This window comes from Chrysemys picta, chromosome 1 (genome assembly GCF_011386835.1).
Source record: "Chrysemys picta bellii isolate R12L10 chromosome 1, ASM1138683v2, whole genome shotgun sequence".
NCBI lineage: Eukaryota > Metazoa > Chordata > Testudines > Emydidae > Chrysemys > Chrysemys picta.
The window spans coordinates 9,754,728-9,775,324 of NC_088791.1; the positions used below are offsets into that span (position 1 = coordinate 9,754,728).

Below are 20,597 nucleotides of genomic sequence, written 5' to 3' on the forward strand. Positions count from 1 at the left end.
TAAAATGTATTACCTCCCCCATCTTGTCTCTCTATAATCCTCAAGTGACGTGGGTGCAGTTTAGCTGATGACTAGGGATGATCTGTTTGTGGCCACAGATTTGTGTGGTTTAGAAGTCGGTTGGGTGAGCAGAATGTCTGATCTACCATGTACGTCTCTGGACGACAGCTGGTGGGGCTCATTCCAAACTTGAAATGTTGAGGAATTTGTTTTTTGGGGGGAGGAGGGGGTGTTGAAAAATGTCAACAGCAACAATAAAGCAAACTGAAATTTTCACACACATGTTTTGCAAAAATAGCCTATTGGTTTTGACCACCTTTGGCGCAGGTCAAAAAAACTCCAAAATTTGTAACTGATTCCTTTATTAGACATTATGAATTTTCCCCCAAATCTCCAGTTTTTTTTTTTTGACCAGCTTCACTCTAAACATCCATTTAGTGATTGGAATTTGGGGGGATTGGTTCTTTTAGGAAAATTCTGTTAATGTAAAGCTGGATTCCCAGCCCAGGAGCCTGAATTCCTCCACAGCTATGCAGAGAAGCGATAGCACTGGGATCAGCAGTGCATGCGTCTCTTTCACCTTCACCACACCCCCAGAAAATGAGCCCCGGTGGCCCACTGCAGCACGATTTCATGGAGTAGTCACTCCTTGGCCGTTGTGCGGCTGTTGGCATCGAGAGTGCTCATTGTAGCTGTGGCTTCTGTGTTACTGACAGTTGTCCCCAAGGGAAGGGTGATCCAGCGGTTTGGCACGAGCGTGGGGTTGGGGAGTGTGGGGTTGCTCTGCCACAAACTTCCTGTGTGGCCTTAGGCAAGTCACATAGCGTCTGTGTCCCTCAGCCCTGTAAAAGGGGGATATAGCGCTGCTCTACCTCCTAGAAGAGTTGTGAGGATAAATACACTAAATAGAGTGGGATGCTCAGACATTACAGTAATGGGAGCCATATAAGTACCTGAGATAAGCAGAATCTGGACTGCAACCTACCAACATAATTCATTTCATCCTCCAAATGCTAACAAGCGTTAGTCTCTCCCAACCTGGCCAGGGTTGGAGCCAGTGACTTGAATGTTAAAGGCTATCCAGTCCATTATGACGCCCAGGTCTATCGAGGCCCATCCCGTAATTATGGGGTTTTTTGTTAACGTTTGTAATGTTGTTTGCGATGCGGCCAGGGGAATTCTCCCCTGAAACGCTGTGTTGCAGGTCCAGCCATCTTGAAGGCTTGCTATGTGCTAAAGCTATGCTATCATATTACTGACAATGATCAGGTTACTTCCCCTTAGAATGGCTGTGTTTGATGTTTCTATACACTGTATTATAAGCTAATTAATGCCTTTAATGATAATGGTTCTAGTGTAAGAAGCCTAAAGTATTATCTCTATTTATCTTCCTGTCACCCTCCTTTTATCAAACCATTAAAGGAGCCGGGGCTATGTAATGGAGCAATCAGCCACTGCTGCTCCAGTTCACTAATCTCCATATGGAAATGGAAAGCACTTTGCAGATGTCAGGATGGACATTATAGCCAGAGCTGCTCCGGGTCCATTGCGTGCAATACAGGATCGGATTGGACGAATTTCCTGATCTGAAAAAGTCTCCAGAAAAATAGTTGAGGAATTGTCCCCATGTTTAATGCTGAGATTTTCTAAACAACAACAATAAAATCCGGGTTTTCATTCCAAAGGACGTTTTGTGTAGAAATTTAGACCGAAAAATGGTTTACATTAAAAAGGTCAACGTCAAAACAAAACATTTTGAGGGTCTCCCCCCCCCCAATGGGTTTTTCAGTTCGTGAATAGTTTCAAGATTCTAACTTTTTGTCCCAACTCAAGATGGGGAGGAAAATATTCAAACTCTCAAAAATATTTGTGAGATGGTATAACAAGGCTGGGCTTCCCCCCAGCTTGCCGAGGACTCTCTGCCAACCCACAGGTTCTTTTAGGCGGGTTTATTGTCCAGTCTTTAAACAAACAAACCAGTTCCTCAGCTCGCCCTTTACATTTTAGGCCACTCTGCCTCCCCTCCCAGGGAACTGGGGCAATCCTGCTTTTCCTGCTTCCAACAGCTTTCTAATCCTCTCTCAGCCAGTTCCCTTTCACTGGCTCTCTCCGACCCCCTATTGCCCCAGGTGCAGGCAGGCCCACCTCCTTAACTGGGACATTTGTGCCCTGTTCTGGCACAGGGGTGCTGGACCTACTTCAGTTACAGGGGCCAGCCACCCTGTGACAGACCAGAAGAGCATTTCCCACCCAGTTCCAATTACAACAGGTGTGAAGTGTACCCACACTGGTCAGTTGGGTTTAGACTTCACCCCACTCCCTTGCGCCTTGGACCAGGTTGCAAGTCTGCTAGAAGTTGGAGGCTAATTTTTCATCTGCAATGCACAGCTCCGGTCGTTCAGATTTAATCGGTGCTCTTTAATATCAGTTGAAGACGCACCTATTGTTCATTCCCCCAAACCACAAGTCAACAATGTGGCTGCGAAAGCTGCTGCTGCTTCTTTTTTTATTTTAAATCCCCCACGAAGGAATGATCGTGGTTGGAGACCGTTCATTTCACTGGCACCAGTGCTGAAAAGAGCAGGATAACAAATGTTCCATTAGTGGAAACTAATGCACTCCACTTACTTGAGATGTACTTTCCAGGTCGTTCAATGCCCTGATGTTAGAGAGGCAGGAAATGTTGGCTGCAGACTGCCTGGCAAAAGGGAGAGGAAGCTGTTGAGTATCTGCAGCCCTGGAAGCATTGTCTAAGACACTTTTCATTGGAAAGAAGAAAATAAAGCCTATCTTGAGGCTCTGCACCAACCTGCATAACAGCTGAGAGGTCTAAAGGAGAGCAGAACCTCATGTTGGAGACGTTTCAGAGGGGCGGCCGTGTTAGTCTGTTTCAGCAAAAACAACGAGGAGTCTTGTGGCACCTTAAAGACTAACAAATTTATTAGAGCATAAGCTTTCGTGGGCTATGACCCACTTCTTCAGATGTACGGAGTGAAAATTACAGCAGGCAGGCATAAATCTACAGCACAAGAAAAGATGGGAGTTGCCTTACCAAGTCGGGGGGTCAATGATTCAATCAGGGTGGATGTGTTCCATTTCCAACACTGGTCAAGAAGGTGTGAATGTCAACAGAGTAAAAATTACTTTTTGTAGTGCTAACGAGGTGGATGGCCCATACTCAACAGTGGATGGGAGATTACTTCTTGTAGTGACCCAGCCATTCCCAGTCTTTATTCAGGCCTAATTTGATGGTGTCACGTTTGCAAATGAATTCCAGCTCTGCAGTTTCTCATTGAAGTCTGTTTTTTTAGGTTTTTTTTGTTGAAGAATGGCCCTTTTAAGTCTGAAATTGAGTGTCCAGGGAGGTTAAAATGCTCTCCCAGTTTTTTGAATGTTATAATTCTTGATGTCTGCTTTGTGTCCATTTATTCTTTTGTACATGGCAGAGGGGCATTGCTGGCAAATGATGGCATATATGACATTAGTGGATGTGCAAGTGAACGAGCCCCTTATGGTGTGGCTGATGTGGTTAGGTCCTGTGATGGTGTCACTTGAGTAGATATGTGGACAGAGTTGGCAACGGGGTTAGTTGCAGGGGATGGTTCCTGGGTTGGTGTTTCTGTTGTGTGGGGTTTGGTTGCTGGTGAGTATTTGCCTCAGGTTGTGGGGGCTGTCTGGAGCTTGTGCTCTAATAAATTTGTTAGTCTTTAAGGTGCCACAAGACTCCTCGTTGTTTATGCTGTAGAAGGAAACCCATTTCTAGAGCATTCAGCTTTGCTGAAGAAATGGTTCCGAGAAGGTCTGTCTAAAGCTGGATTGAAAAGCAGTCGGTGTCAAGCTGAGATCTGAGTGGAGGAAATGTGAAGACGAGGCTGGGATGTTAGCAGTGATAAGACGAGTCCTCGCCCGTCTGCCCCTTGCCTGTTGCTTGCTCCTCTCCTTGGTGGGGGAGCTACGGGGAAGAGACGGAGTGAGGCAGAGCCTCGGGGGGAAAGGCCGAGTGGGGGCAGGTCCTTGGGGCGGAATGCGGGTGGAGCCACAGTCTGGGCACCGGTGGCCCCCCACTTCTAGGGAGCTTCACTTCCGGTGCTCCAAAGGCAGCAGGCTGGCGTGCCTCCGAAAGGAGGTGACCCACGCGTCCATGGCATTTGCCCTCCTGCGTGGCCAGTGTTTTCGGGGGAGGCTTAGCATCCCCAAGCCTCTTATCCACGCCACCCACGCTCAGCAGCAAACAAAACAGTGTCCACACCTGCGCTACGTGCCAGGACTGAGACATCAACTTAATGCCTAAATAGCCCTGGAAATTAACTCCCCTTTTTCCTCATCTTCTACCAACCTGCACATAGCGACTGCGGAAGGAAGAATTCACAAGCCCAAAGAGGCAAAGGCACCTGCTTGAATACATATGGCTAAGAAGGCCAAATATAATACACTCAGCATGGCCCATATGATCACTGTTGGCCCTGTAAAATGTCCAGTAGTTGCGGGGAAGGGGAGTACAGGGGTTGTGTAAATATGAGCGCCAGAAGGGTTCTTCCTACTTTACACAGCACTGGTTCGACTTTGCTTGGAATAGCGGCACAAGATCAGTGTTTTTGACTCTTGTGTGTTTTTCTTAAATCCCCAGCTTCTGGAATCAGGATATTACTTGACAGTCTTGTCTTTCATTTAAAATAGTAAGTAAGTTACTAGGCCTCACAGTTGTGGAGAAGAGTTTGAAAATGTGAAACCTCAAGGCTCCAAACACAACAGGTTTTAGTTTTAAAATCTCATGGATTTTTTTAAGCCAACCTGATGATTTTTGAGGGCTGCGCTCATGATTTTGGAATGTTTGGGGTTGGCAATACTACAGGATTGTCTAGAGACCAATTACCTCAGTAACCCAACTAGAAACATGTAGGGCCTCTTTACAGTGGCAGGATGGTCCAGTGGTTAGGGCACTAGATTAGGGCTTGAGAAACCTGGTTTCAATTTCCTGCTCTGCCACAGACTTCCTATGGGACCTTGGGAAAGTCACAGTCTCTCTGTGTGCCTCACTTCTGCATTTATACAATGAGGAGAACAACACTGCCCTACCTCCCAGGGGTGCTGGGAGGATAAATACATTAAAGATCACGCAGTGTTCAGATATTTTGATGATGGGAGTTTCAAAAACAGGTAGGGCCTGATTTTCTGAAACTGCTGAGCACCAGTTCACAGGAATTCAGCCCCCTTTAAGATGTCTTGAATTGGGCATCCAAGATCACAAGTCACTTTTGGAAAATCCTGGACAGCACGTACAGTTTTGGGCACCATATGGGAGGCCCCTGTCATCTCGTTCCTTTTAAGCAGAAGACGCCATTGAAATCAATGCCTACAAATCAGTGATAGGATGTAACCCATAGAAAAGAGATAAATATCCTAGAGGTAAAGGGCTGCATGGTGACGTTTGAATCCAGATCTAAAGTTTTTCAAAGTCTGGGTATGTTTGGTCCAGGGTTTTCAGTTCAGATTTGGGGAGAACAGCTTGGCTGATAAAGGGCCTGGAGAGAGTGGGAGGGTGTCAGGGACACAGCAACACACTCCGTTGTTTACACTGATATAACTAAGAGTGGATCTGTCTCTGTGGGTCAGTGTCTAAGGGCATGTCTTCACTACCGGCCGGATCGGCGGGCAGCGATCGATCCAGCGGGGATCGATTTATCACGTCTAGACGCGATAAATCGATCCCCGAGTGCTCTCCCGTTGACTCCTATACTCCAGCTTGGTGAGAGGTGCAGGCAGAGCCGATGGTGGGGCGGCAGCAGTCGACTCACCGCAGTGAAGACACCGCGGTGAGTCCATCTAAGTATGTCGACTTCACTTAGATCGATTTCCTCCCTCCACCCCCAGTCTAGACCAGGCCTAAGACTCCAGTGTTTAAGTAGACAGAAAGATGCTACAAAGAGGATGTGAACAATTGTGCTGTGATAAGACGAGAAATAAAAAATGCCATACATTTATACGGCACTTTCTACCCTAGAGGCCCCAAAAGTTCTTGCTGATCTTGTTGCCAGTGGCTGTGACTCATCCCCAAATAATGTTTAATCTTCATTTCAGTCAAAACACTCCTGATCTGGCTGGGAGTTTCGAGACGATCTGATTGAAGTGTGCCCGGGAAACAATATAAAGCATGAATACTAGGGATGGCAAAAATGATACGAACATGCCTAGTCATCTATTTACATCCGAAAACGTCCCTGGAGATAATTCCTGATTCTGATCTGCAAATGAGTTATAATGAGAAAAAGAACATTGGCCAATGGGTGCCACTTTTGCAAACACCTGGTACGGATTGTACATTTGTCCCCATTTATTTCGCTGCTTTATTTGTTTTTCAGCCCTTGCATGTCTGACCAAAATATTAACTCTATCTTTGCATTTCTTCCCAGTGCTAATGCACCAGTTGTCCACATGCAACAGTATTTCTAGCTGATCCAAGGGCGTGATCTAAAGTCCATTCAGATCAATGAGAACTTTTCCAGTGACTTCAGTCAGCTTTGCATCAGGGCCAAGCGGTGCAGGTCAAAGTAGAGAAGGAATTTCTGCCCAAACAGAAATCTTTAATTACTACTAAATATATCCATCAGCTGGCAGGTTGCAATTACTGCTCCTGGCTAGCATCTATGAATTGTGCCGTCAGCTAGTCCATGCTATAACACCCCTCATTTTTATTTCCTTCTCCTACCTTCCCACTGCCTGCATGTCCATTTCACTCACCTGTTATGTCTGTTAGCTCTTCTGGGCAGGGACTGTCCTTTTACTATGTGTATGTACAGTGCCTAGCACAAAGGGACCCCAAATAGGTTGGGGTCTCTAGGCACTACCACAATACACGGCATAAATAATAGTAATAAGAGTATCGTTGCACAGCACTTTGCACATTCCCTGCACGAAAAGCTTTTTCTAAGGTCTTGATTTTGCTCTCATTCAGATTATGGCAGAACTCTGGGGATATGTCTACACTGCATTGTAAATCTGGACTCAGGCTCAGGTTTGAGTCCAAGCCCCCGTACCGTCCACGCACAAATCAGTCTCACTCAGGTCAGCAAGCCCACAGGACCTGGCTCCTAGAACCCGCCTGGAGGACAGGATGTGTGTGTCTGATCCCAAGTCCTGCTGAGACTCAAGCCCTGTCATTTTGCAGTGTGGATGCAGCTCAAGCCTGCCTCAGACCTGAGTCAGAAGGCCTGTGTAGTGCAGTATGGATGCATCAGTGTGGTTTGGAGACCCAAGTCCAACAACTGTTGGACTTGGGTCTCCAAACCACACTGATGCATCCATACTGCACTACAGGTTTACAATAGAGGGTGGATGCTCAAACATGGCCGTGGACACACCGAGTCCACAAGCATGGGTCCCACAGACCCGGGTTTACAAAGCTGTGCAGACAGACCCTTATTGTTTTCAATAAGAGAAGGAACGCAGTCTAGGATAGACAAGGTGAACACCACACATAAGGCAGGAGTAAAGGGGAGGGTGAGTGAGGGCAGGTGACCACAGTGGGAAGCATTCCTGGGGGTTGAAGGAGGAGAGAAAGGGTGCTTGGTGGAGGAGGGAGCTTGAATGAAGGGGCAAAGTTACTCTTTTTGCGCATTTTGAAATGTGTCTTTGCTGCGCCTGGAACAACAATTAGTATAATTATTTCATATATGTCTCACCGTAGACCTAGGAGCCCCAGTCCTGGACCAAGATCTCATTGTGCCAGGTGCTGTACAAACACAGAACTAAGAGAGATCCTTTGATGGGTTTATTTTTGCCCCTTTTGAAATGCATTGGCCCTGATTCTCCCTACACCACTCTGGCAGCGGAAAGCAGTTTTACATTATATTACCTCCATTTTAAGATCCCGTTAAACAGCCAGAATGGTGTAAGAGGGGCCTTAATGTAAGAACTGAGCCTAGAAATAACCAAGTTTCCCCTGGTTTTTTATTTCCCTTTTCAGGCCTGAAACCCCCCTCCAAGATAATGTCATTGGGAAGGGGGGGGGGAAGAACCATTTCAATGGAACACTATGATTGTGATTTAAGCCCCCAGGCGCTGGGAAATGCGGAGTTAAGGCTCCCACGGGCCAGTGTTATATGATCATGTAATGAAAGACCCTATGTCCTACCATAATGACTCCACAGACCAGGTCAGAGTTACGGTTGCCCGGGGAGCTTTAACTCTCCGCGGCTTGATTTCTGTGGCCTGGGATAACAACCTGATGGTGTCCTTGTCTCGCACTCGTGCGTAATGTAAGCACTGTAACAATTATCCAGGGCTCTAATCATTTGAAGCTATTTGATGCAGCAAATAATATGCCATGTGACACCAGGCAATTAGTGGTCTAATTCGGGCCACAATGCCACAGACAGTGGTTCATAGAAGGATCCTCCATTTATCTGAGAGCCAGAGCTATCATGACAAGCACTATGGTACAAACACAATGCTAGGCAGCAGGCGAGGATGAGTGCATTGAAGGATGCCTGACTGCATCCGCGGTGCTATGGAAAGACAAGGGAACGTGTAGGGGATGGGTGCTGGGAGGGGTAAGAAGAGCTCAGCCGATGTGTGCTTTCTGCCTGGTCTCTGGTGCTGTCTCTCGCTCTTTCTCACTGTCCCCTTCACTCTCTTTCTATCCCCCGCTTGCTGCCTCTGAATTGAGCCCTGCATTGGGGACTGCACGGAGAACCACATCAGACCCCCTTTAAGCTCCCAGCTTTTTCTGTTTCCCAGTGTTCTGTCCTGGCATGTGAAACCTCCGGGTTTCCCAGCAGACACAGGGCGAGGTCGTTAATGGGCGTAACAGTGGGGAAGATAGGCACATTACAGCTGGCAGCCCAAATATAAATATAAGGATTGCTCACTGCATTAAGTGCACCTGTGAACGGAGCAGAGTGCTGAGAATTAGGGAACCTAGGCTGAAATGCTGGGCCCATAGAAATCAATAGGAGTGATTGCTGTTGACTTCAAAGAGGCCAAGATTTCACCCTTCGACTCTATTCCTGACTGTGTCGCTGACTCACAGCGTGACCTGGGTAAGTCACTTCACCTGTTTGTGTGTCGCTCTCCCCATCTGGCACATGGAGCTAACATTGCTCACCCACCTTTGTAAAGTGCTTTGAGATCGGCAGGTGAAAAGGGCTTGCTTCATCCAGTAAATTCCCAAGCCTGCTTCCAGTGAAGTCAAAACTCCCAGGGTATGTCTGCAGAGCAAAGAAAACCCCCCAGCTGGCCCGTGCCAGTCAACTCAGGCTCACGGGGCTTGGGCTGCGGGGCTGTTTATTGCTGTGTAGACTTCTGGGCTCGGGCGCTGGAGCCTGGGCTCTAGGACAGGGGTGCTGGAAGGGGGGGGGGCAAGAGGCCATGGCCCCCCACTTTTAAAAACCTTTTTACCAACCATAAGGGTGAGCGACGGGGGGAGGAGGTGGAGAGGAGCAAGTGCGGGGCAGGTTCTTGAGGGGAAGAGGTGGTGTGGGAGCAGGGCCTCGGGGGAAGGGACAGTGTGAGGGTGGGGCCTCGGGGAGAAGGGGCAGTGTGGGGACAGGGGTGGGGTAGGGCAGGGCCTCAGGGAGAAAAGGTGGGGTGGGAGCGGGGCCTCAGGGAGAATGGATGAGGGGGCGGGGCCTCAAGGGAAGGGGCGACGCGAGGGTGGGGGTTTGGGGAGAAGGGGCAGTGTGGGGGCGGGGCCTTGGGGAGAAGGCATGAGGGGGCGGGGCCTCGAGGGAAGGAGCGGCGCGAGGGTGGGGGTTTGGGGAGAAGGGGCAGTGTGGGGGCGGGGCCTTGGGGAGAAGGCGTGAGGGGGCAGGGCCTCGAGGGAAGGAGCGGCGCGAGGGTGAGATGTCAGGGGAAGTGGCGATGCGAGGGCAGGGATTTGGGGAGAAGGGGCAGTGTGGGGGCGGGGCCTCGGGAAAAGGGGTGGTGCGGGAGGGCGGGGCCATGGTTCAGGCTCCAGTTGTCCCCCCACACACACTTTTAAGGACCTTCTGCCACTGTTGCTAGGACCCTGTGAGATGGGAGGCTCCCAGAGCTCGGGCTTCAGGCAGAGCCTAGACGTCTGCACAGCCATGAAACAGCCCCGCAGCCCGAGCCCTGCGAGCTGGAGCTGGCAGGTTTTTCTCTGTTGTGTAGACATACCCCCGGTGGCCTCAATGGCAGCAGATCTCTGACATCATTTTTCAGCATGTTCCAGTAGCTCAGTGGAGAGTAACTAAGGTCAGGTCTACACTATACCTACATCGCTATAACCATGTTGCTCAGGGATGTGAAAAATCCACTTCCTTGAGCGACGTAGTTTAACCAACCTAGCCCTGGTGTAGACGGCACGCCCATGGACGTCGCTACCGCCTCTCACAGAGGTGGATTAACTACGCCAATGGGCGAAGCTACTCGAGAAATGATCCTCCAATACCGGAAGCACCTCCAGAATCATGCCCCGTATTAGTTATTATTATTAAACATACTATTACAGTAGTTAGTTCCCCAGGTGAAGGGTTTTCTGGCTTTTGTTTTAATGGAGAGGATTCTCACAACCACCCACAAACCCTTTTGCAGGAGAACCGTCACCCATTACCTCCTGGTTAGAATTCTCCTCCCCATCTTTCCGGGGAATCCCAGCTCCAGCAGACCAAGAAGCGCTTTGGACCCATGCTGCATGCGGGAATGTAGAGGGGCGAGTGGCTGCGGTGCAGTGGGAATGAAGCGAAGTCACTGCAGGCGTGTGGCTTAAGGAGGTGATAGGGAGGCAGATGCACATAAACAATGAGCAGAGAGGGACACAGGAGGGGCTGGATCAGTGGGGGGAGAGATCGCCACAAGTAGGTTTAAGGTTTAGTCATTTCTGCTGCATCTTGGCTCAGCAGGAGGGTGTGATTGTTAATTATATAAACCCATCTATACATACACCCAGCAAATAAGTCACGGACAGCATGGCAAATTGGCAATACACACACAATCCTTGGCATCGCTAGTCGCCTTTTGACCTATTCGCATCTGTGAAATCAAATGAACCCATCTGGGCTGCCTATTTAGAACCTTTGACCAATCTGATGCGGCACTGTCAGAGCGGCGGTGACCTTTGGCCAAGCAAAGTCCTGGCCTATCCATCCCAGCGTGGCCACCTGTTGACTGGCCCCATGATGTGAAAATGTCCAAGTGCCACTCTCTCTGGCTTATGAAAACAGCTTGAATTACAACATCACGAAAGCAATGCGCTCCCAGAATTAATCCACCGCACATCACACAAGTTTAGCCATGTCCATAAAATTGGATTTGCTGATGGCTGAGGGGATTGGTATTGCGCTCAGCCTGACGCAGGTAGCGCAGGAATTTAGCTCTGCAAACAACAGAGGTGACAGTGACTAGGCACTTTTGGAGCAACAATGCACAAATCTCAATGAAACCTTGAGTGCTGAGAATATTCAAGACATTCAGTGATGCCGCTCCCACGTGCTAGGGAATAGATTGAAGGAAGCAGAGCTGGGAGTCATGTGTGAATGAGCGTACCGCAGAGCAGAAGAAGTTAGAGAGAGAGACACGTTAGCTTCTCCATCCTTAAAGGTGACCTGCAAAGGAAAACAAACGGAGGGGTTTGCTCTTTTATGCTTCTTTATGGTGCATCTTTAACAAAACCTTCTTTTCTCCCATCTGTTTCTCAGGGATTTGAGTTGAGCGGGAGCTAACAATAATAAAATAAAAGTTTTTAAAAGCCTAACTAAAATTCAGTACCCTTCTCTGTTATTCAGCTGTTGTCACTTGTGATGTTATAATCCTTCTAGTCCCTTCTTTTCCTTTGTGGGTCATCCTTAGGACTCAAGCTACTTTTCCCATATTCATCTTAAAGCACTTTATGACCATGAACTAGTTGGGCCTTTAAATAACCCTCTGAAGCAGGGAAGTTATTACACATGGGGAAACTGAGGCCAGCCAGTCTAAGTGACTAGCCCCAAGTCACATACCAAGTCATAGGACTAGACCTGCGGCATCCCTGATTTCCAGTAGCACATGTTTCTGGGGGGATGCTTTACTGCTAGGACCACAGGCTGCACTGAGCTCACCCCAAGCAGTGACATGGCATTTGTATTGCCATTTAAACCAATGATTCTGACCACATTCACAAAGCAGAAGAGCTGCCTCTAATCTTCATCCAGGCCGTGAACCAAATCAAACCGGAATCTCGGACTCAAGTTCAGAGAAGGACTTCTTTCTCCACTTGACTCCCCCATTCCACCCTGTAGTCCTCTCCCGCCACACCCTTTTCCACCGAGTGCACTTCCAGTATAGGAGTAAGGATTAGGAGATAGATAATATAGATAATAATAATTAATAATAATGAATAATAAAGTAAGAGGCTAGGAGCCGATAACCCAGAAAGGCGATCAGAGCTGGAGAACTGAACATCAGAATGAGTTTTGAGAAGGGGATGGGAGAAGGAGTTTCTAGGAGACCGGTGGCCATGTCACAAAAACCACAGTCATGGATTCATAGATGTTAGGATCAGTAGGGGCAGGTTTGATCATCTTCCAGAGGTTCTCAAACTTCACTGCACTGCAACCCCCTTCTGACAAAAACTAACCCCCCCTTCTGACAAAAACAAAAATTACTACAGGATCCCAGGAGAGGAGGGACTGAAGCCTGAGCCTATCCGAGCCCCACCCCCTGGGCAGAAGCCAAAGCCCAAGTCCCGCCGCCCTGGGCAGAAGCCCTTGGGTCCTAGCAAGTCTAACACCAGCCCTGATGACCCCATTAAAATGGGGTTGTGACCCACAGTTAGAGAAGTGCTGATCTAGTCTGACCTCCTGCATGAGCCAGAGATGATTGTTCCTCTTGTGGGCAGTCTCAGCGGAGGTGGCGGGGGAGGGAAATGACCCATGGACACTGATCTCTCCTCGGTGTGATCCTACCAGAGCAGGGTTAAAGCTCATTGGTGAGTGGAGGTATAAGGGCCGATTTCAATGGTGCACCTGTTTTGCAGCTAAATAGAGGGACTGTGGTGCCTTCAGTGAACTGGCGGCTTTCAATCAGCATTGATCTACCTTATTATTAAATAGTTTTAATAGACGCGGCATAGCTGGAGAGCAAACCACGTAGAGAGCATTTCGGGTCCATCCTGTCCCAGGGGCATGGAGTGTGAGGCTATGGTGTACAGCCAGGCCCTTAGAGTTAAACACATTGGCTGCAGCAAGGAGACCCGCTGTTAAATGGTGACAGCAGCTGACAGATGGATTCAGCTGCTGGGGCTGCCACCTCTGCCATCCAGCAGCAGATTAAGAATCTCTTAAAAATTATCCCGAGGAGCGCTCATCAGTGAGGCCGCGGCAGGGCATGTGAGGGAATCCCCCCTTTCGGTGGTGGTCTTTCCATTAGCAAACATGCTATGACACTAAGCGACGTGACTGGAGGCAATTGCATTCTGCCCACCTAAAATCAGAACACCTGCTGTGCCGTTCTAATGGTGGATCTGGCAGCCGACTTCACTGCTTGTCCCAAAGTCTTGTGTAGCCTTGCTGCTGTTATTTTATTAGCGGTATTTCTAAGGGGCGCATCTCTCAGGTAAATACATTGTGTCCCACTGCAGATTTAATTTGATTTTTCACCACTTCCTGGGCATTTCTTTTCAGACAAAGAACTGGACCAGGCCAGACAGCGTATGGGAACGGGAAACACTCCAGGTGTGGATTGTAGCCATGTAGAGTTTCTTTTTCACCTAAGCCCAAAAATTGGCTGCTTTGGTTCCTCATCAACATTGCCAGGACAACTGCATCCCAAAAATCTGGTGTGGGGCAAAAGTCAAAGCCATTCCGAAGCCAGGAAAATCACGGAAAGAGTCTAAGAGCTGTCAACCCATCGCTCTTGCCCGTGTCACATACAAGCTCAGGGAGAGATTGATTCTGGTGCACATCATTGAGATTATTGAACCACCTCTGCCCTTTGTCCGGGCTGGCTTCAAATGTGGATGGTGTACCCAAGAGCGACTTAGTTGCCCAACACAAAACATTGAAGATGCCTTTGAGAAGGGCAGGGGTGAGACAGTGGCCACAACCTTTCATGTGAACAATTGCCAGGACAATCAACCCCTTACGGTCCGTGTTGAGGATCGTCACTTACTTAAGCCAGTCGTCACTTACTTAAGAGTCAAACTGGACCATAGTCTAGCACATCATCCCCATCTAGCACACTTTGGAGGGGGGGAAGATCACTTCCACCAGTGCCTTGATCCGGAAGCCAGTAGGAACCTCCTGGAGAGCAGAGGGAAATGTTGGACAGACCTCAGTGCTGGCACTGGTATTCGCTGCAGTAGAATATTATGCAGCAGTTTGGGACAGAAGATGGCGTACGCGTGTCGTTGATGTGGAGTTGAACACAGCCTCTTGTATCATTGGCGGTTGCCTTAGCCACATATTAGCATTTATATGCGTTGGCTTATTGCTCCCCCAAAACTTTAACCAGGTGCCTTCGCCCTTAAAACTACATGCAGGGCTATGATGGATGAAAACAACCTGCCACATACAAGGCTGATAATGGTTCCAACAGGTACAAATAAGCAACGCACATCCCATCAGTCTTCCTCCAGAAGGAAACACATACACCTGCAGTCCCTGCAGACTCACCATGACTATCTTCGTGACATCCCTTTGCGGTGCCTGGTCGTACACTCGTACCTAGTGCTGCCGGCCCTGTGCCAATTTCAGATGAACAATGGCGTATCGGGGCCGACGGCTACGTCCTGGCAGAGCGGCAGCAGCTCTGGGACAGAGAGGCGGGCAGGCTGACACCTTCAGAAGCTCTGATTTACACCCACCTGTTTGCAAGCTGTGACGAAGGTCCTGGGCTAGGCTTAACTGGGTGCTGACTGGAATGGCGGGTTCCTGATTGATTTGCTCCTGCTTCAGCCCGATATCACACTGGTGGAGCGCTGCTGATTGCAACGGAGTTAATCCTGGTGTAAGAATGGGTCTCTTCACAATCCTGACCCTTTCCTTGCAGCGTACAGAGGTGACTTGAAGCAGCTGCAACTGGTCAAATAAGAATTCCCCCAACACAGTGGAGGACCACTATCGGCGTGAAGACCACCTCCTTGGGTGATCCACCAGGGACTGAAACTGGGACCTCCAAAGCTAAATACATGAACTGCTACAGCTTGAGCTAAAGAGACACCCTCCTGTAGCTGGGGCTGGAACAACTCAAAGCCTCTGTGGGTTGGCACAGCGGGGGGACCTGTAACACACACTCACCAGTGGGTTACATAAGCAGCCCGGCACTATCACCAAACGCAAAGTGTGTGCCCCTGATTGACCAGGAGTGGAAGAGTGCTTGCCCACGGTGCCGGCCATTACAGGGATTCGGTAGGAGGCTGCCATTAGGGAGACCAGTCCCTGGTGCTGCTCTGACTTATTTTGGGGGCTGTTTCGGCTCCCACAGCAGCACAGAAGCTGGGGTGTGCTGTGGCTCTCCAGGGGAGATGCAGCAAAGAATCTGCCCCTAGGTATGCAGGAATGGAGAGAGAGGGAGATCCTTGAGTTATGCAAGCATCTCATTGACTGGGCCATTGCTTGGGAGTTTAATCAGAAGAAGAAAATCAGGATTCAGCTTAATTTTCACATTTTTCCATCCCTCCTCTCCAAACTGGTAGACTTCATGGAAGCTGTTTTCTCTGCGTCACTGGAGACTTTACACCCCCCCTTCCCCCTTCATAGGCCTGGTCTACACTAGAAAACTACGTTGCTCAGCTGTGTGAAAAATCCACACCCTCAGCTGTGCAGTAAAGCCGACCTAAGACCCCATGAAGACAGCACTAGGTCAACAGAAGAACTCCTCCGTGGACGTAGCTACCACCTCTCGGGGGTGGGGTGGATTAACTATGCCAATGAGAGAACCCCTCCCATCGGTGTAGATAGTGTCTACATGGAAGCGCTCCAGCGGCGCAGCTACCGCTCTGCAGCGGGAGTGTTTCAAGTGTAGACAAGCTCACAGTCATTTCCTAGGGTTGCTTTTCAGATCTGCCTATTGACATTCTCCCTCCCTCCCCGTCTTCCCCGTTTTTGCTGCCCCCACTCACACAATGCTGTAGGGCCCTGGTGTGACTTGGTTCTTTTTAACACTCCCAGTAGCGGGGAGACCCAGGGCTGTTTTGAAAGAAGGGAAAATAAAATAAACAGGGAGTGGGGTGGGAGAGGGGGAAGAATACATGTCAGTTTCAAACCCTGCTGCTGCTGTGGAATGCACATGGGTTTCCTTTTGCTTCACACACATCAACGCCTCTTATCCACCAAAGTTATTTCCCCCTGGAGTGAACCTATCAAAGATTTTCAGCCTCTCTGGAGAGAACAGTTCCAGATAACACTGGATTCCCTTGTCAATTTTTGCCTACCAGGCTCTGGCAGCATTTTATACCTGACACTCTGATCTTGACACTCACATAGAAAAAAAGCGTGTGTGTGTGTGTGTATACATCTTGTGCTGCTCCCTTCTGCTTTACAAGCGATGCAGCTGGCTTCAGACTTGCCTGCTGCAGGGAAGAAGGGAAAGCAATGTTTGGCATCTATATAGCTCTCCTATTCATCCATGGATCTTACAGTGCTTTACAAACATTATCATTATTATTCTATTTAGTATGTGCCAGGCCTCGCCAAATAACAAGTCCCTGCAGAACCTGGGGAAAGATTTTCAGAAGAGCTCAGGACCAGATCTCCAAGTACTCAGCACCTCCAGATGGGGCTGGATTCTCCAGAGAACTCAGCTCCTGTTTAGGATCCTACCTAAGGGCCAGGACCCAGAGCCTCAAAGGTATTTAGGGATTTGACTTCCGTGGGAATTATGTGCATAAATACCTTTGAGGATCCAGCCCCAGGTGTTCAAAAGCATTCAGAGTTGTGACACCCACTGATTTTCAAAAGTGGAACCGAGGCACAGAGAGGTTAAATTGACCCTAATAAAGCATGTCAGCGAAGGAGCAAGCAATAGAACCCAGGAGTCCTGAGCCCTCCATTAAAGACAAGATTGGTGGTTCACCATGTTTGCCATGTAATGCCGACCCACACAGGCAGCAGAGATCAAACGTGGGATCTCTGAAGCTCAATGCATGATCTAAATTTTGACACACCTCTCTTAGCAGGCTCAGCAATCTCTCGAGGGCCTACCCACCATTAGAGGGGCAGAGAGTGCCACTCTGAGCGAGCAGGGGGTTACGTACTCCCCCTGGGCAGGGAAGTGCATCCCAGCTGAATTGCCTGAAATCCCACTATGGCCACCCCTTGCAATCCTGACCCCCACACGGGCATTGGCAGTGGAGATCAAACCTGGGAGGGACCTCTGGAGCTAAATGCATGAGCTGCAAGACGCAGCTCTCTTAGCCAAGGCTGGAGCAGGCTCATCAATCTCTAGCCACCACAAGAGGGGCTAGAGTGCCACTCCCGGCAAGCAGGGGTTACAGCCGTATGGGACTCCCTTTTCCATATAAGGACCCCACTCCCACCTAGCCACAATCCCATTTAGTCATGTCGGAAGGGCAGGGTGGTTGTGATTCCCTGACGCCTGTCAGTTCATGAGCCATTGGTTCAGAACTGCTGGGCAAGGCAACCTCACCCTAGTACTTGGCACTGCATGGCGACATTCTCAATGGTTTCCTGGTTGTGACCTGATGGTGACAGCCCCCCTCAGCATTTTCTGAGGCTGGGGTTTTAGAGGGCCTAGGGTCCTTTCACATGACAGAATTAGCCTCAGGAAACAAGACCGTACCCCCAGGCACCCAGCATTGCTTTGTTCCGTCTACCTGGTTCGTCAGGCCGCTGCTGGCTCTGAGAACAGATAGCCCGGAAGAGAGGCCAGCCTCTGGGGACAGCGGTTTCAACGAGGTCAATTCCAGTGCATCAGCAAAGGGGATCAGAGAGAGGAAGGGGAGGCAGGCTCGCTCGTATGCAACCTCTACAACAACATCTTGAGATGGAACAGTTTCTCTGCGCGCGCACACACACACACACACACACACACACGCTCCACCCCAGCTCGCACGCGACGTTTCTATTTACTGTCACCACGCAGATGTCACCCTCTACACTCAAAGCTAGTGTGAGAAAAATTACTTCGCTCTCCCCTATCCCCACCAAAGAGCTCTTAGCAGCTCAGCTCAGCCATGTCAGAGCCCGTCTGCCGCTGGGATCCCTTTCTCCTTTGGACCGGACAGCAGAACCCACCGTCCACCAGCGCGCACAGCGATTGCTTTTCAACTGCTGCTCCAGGGGCCCCTTGGGCAGATGTCAGTTTTATAGAGACATTCAGAGCGAGTCCATAGAATGGTCCGGGTGTCTGACGGAGATGCTGACCTGCGTCATTACAAGGCTCTACCTGGAGGGTTCAGAGCTCAGTTAGCCAGAACAATAAAACAAACCATTTCTAAGTAAGTGCAAAAATTTCCTCTGGCGTGTATGGCTGGAAAGTTGGCCATAGTAGTTGGCACAGCTCAGAAAATGGAGGCATTTGGCCTTCAACCTTGCGCTTCCAAGCCAGGCTGGGACAGGAGTTTATAAATCCCCAGCACTGATGTTGGCCCCATCGCAGGCCAAAAACAGCCCCAACATGATGCTAAAGCTAGACCAGGGCCCAACGGGCATAGCTCTGAGCTGGATCTGCATCACGCTGGTCTCAAAGCTTAGAAGCCTCCGGCTCTGGGAGGTTGATTTGATTTGTTAAGAGAAAGGAGCCAGAAGCAAATATGGAGCAGTATCCAAACTTTCCCCAAATTTAGTAGTATTTGGATTCCAGGTTGTGGTTTGGATCGGACCAGCTAAAACGGACCCATCTGGAACTGGCCCCATGCAGTCCTGAAGCCAGCCCCAACGTGATGCTAGGAACTGGTCGCTGGGCTATGAGGAGTCGGGATGTCCCACTGGGTGGCACGAAAACCAGTCCTACCATGACACATAAAGAAACCAGCTCCAATGTGGTAAGTGGTCCTATATGTTACCTGCAAAAAATCTAGGGCACCTCATTTGTACCCTCCGGAGAGCTCAAGGCGTGACCCAATCAATTTAGGCACCCCACACCCTTTTCCTTCTGAGGATATAAGGCACCTATTCTTATCCACTGGGCTCAGAAAGAAACCTGGTCAATTTAAGTACCCCCCTTTTCTTTGGGGCTTAGGGCTTTATGGGTCTGCCCAACCTTTTTTCAGTGAGACCCTTACACAGCTGCACACAAAATACATTTACTAAACAAATTTCTTATGCTCACCACTTCCAATATACAGACAAAATTCACCCGATGGCCAGTCAGGATTCTCTCGTCTGGGGGTTCCAGCGATGCCTTTGCACGTCACGGTCGTGCAGAGAGGTCAGAGTTCTAGCAGCTTGATGTTAAATTCCAGTCTGGAGATGGTTCCCAAAGAGCACTGGGTTTTTTGGTTACATTATATAGGTAAAACTAGCTACCACCTTTAACTTCACTAAACCTATCACATTATTCAGTACCCCAGGTAACAAAATTTAACCAATCACGCACTGGCACCTATGTTTTCTCCTCCCTGCTCAACTCTTTTTACATTTTATCTCTCATGCTCAAATTGTAACTTATTTATGACCTTCTTTGTTTGTGCAGATGGTCAGCAGAAATTCACTGGTCAGAGCTTATCTTATCTATTTTTCCCATTCTTGGGGTCTTTTTGTGTCCTCCCTAAACTTCCCAGCGCCTGGGTGTCTCTACTTTACAACCCTGGTGTTATAACTCTTCTTGGGGCATTCCTAAGGTGGGGGCACCTTAGCAGCCGTGGAGCATTTTTTCCTTAATTTTAGTGGTGAAATCCCTGAATTTCACCCAAGTCTGGTTCAGTATGGGGGTGAGTTAAATCTCAGGCCTACAATAGGAGTGGTCACACCGGAATCTGGCCCCAACACGGCGCTACATCCAAGGTCAAAACAGAGCCAGGTCTGGTCACAGAACCGGCGCTAGGCATTAGCAGACTAAGCAATTGCTTGGGACCCCGAGCAGTTCAAGGGGCCCCCTATTCACTTTTTATTATAAGAACTTGCCTGGTTTAGTATTGGTGGGGTGGGGGGAGATATACTTGCTAAGGGTCCCCTATGGGCTAGCACTGGCACTGTCTGGTCAGTTCCTCCAGGGTGCTGCAGGAAGGGGCATTGGTAGTCAGTGGAGGGCACTCTACTGAACCCAATGCCTTTCATGATGCCGTGGGGCACTATGGTGCTGGAAGACCCAGCTTGAAACCAGCCTCCAACTACATGTGCTCCTTAGAGAGTCTCCTGGCACTTTCTGTGAGAGCAGGGATAATAACGCCAGTGTCCTGGTCAAATTCCAACTTCAGTCATTACATTCTGCCTTCCGAAATCCAACTGCAGCTGTAATTTGATCCTGCTCTATTTCCCACCCTACACTGTTGCGTAGCATTGTTCTATGTTGCGAAACAGCTGCTATGTTCCACCCCAGAGGTGGCTGCTTTTCAGTGACACATTCCCCATGTATAGTTTCGGGAAGGTGTTACAGACAGACAAGTCATTATAACATGCTGAAATTAGTTCAACAAAGGGACAGAGAAGTAACTGGTAGCCTAGGCTATAGCACAAGGGTGGGCAAACTACGGCCTGCGG

At 49.2% G+C, this 20,597-nt stretch overlaps 1 long non-coding RNA gene across 1 annotated transcript; it reads right to left on the reverse strand.

Annotated features, from left to right (window-relative positions):
* Positions 1-380: 380 nt before the first annotated feature.
* On the reverse strand, positions 381-19,603 carry LOC112059741 (uncharacterized). The gene is made up of 3 exons (XR_002889008.3): positions 19,228-19,603; positions 2,629-2,698; positions 381-1,586 (listed from the first exon to the last, which is right to left on the reverse strand). It is a non-coding gene; the product is annotated as an uncharacterized LOC112059741 (long non-coding RNA).
* Positions 19,604-20,597: the final 994 nt, after the last annotated feature.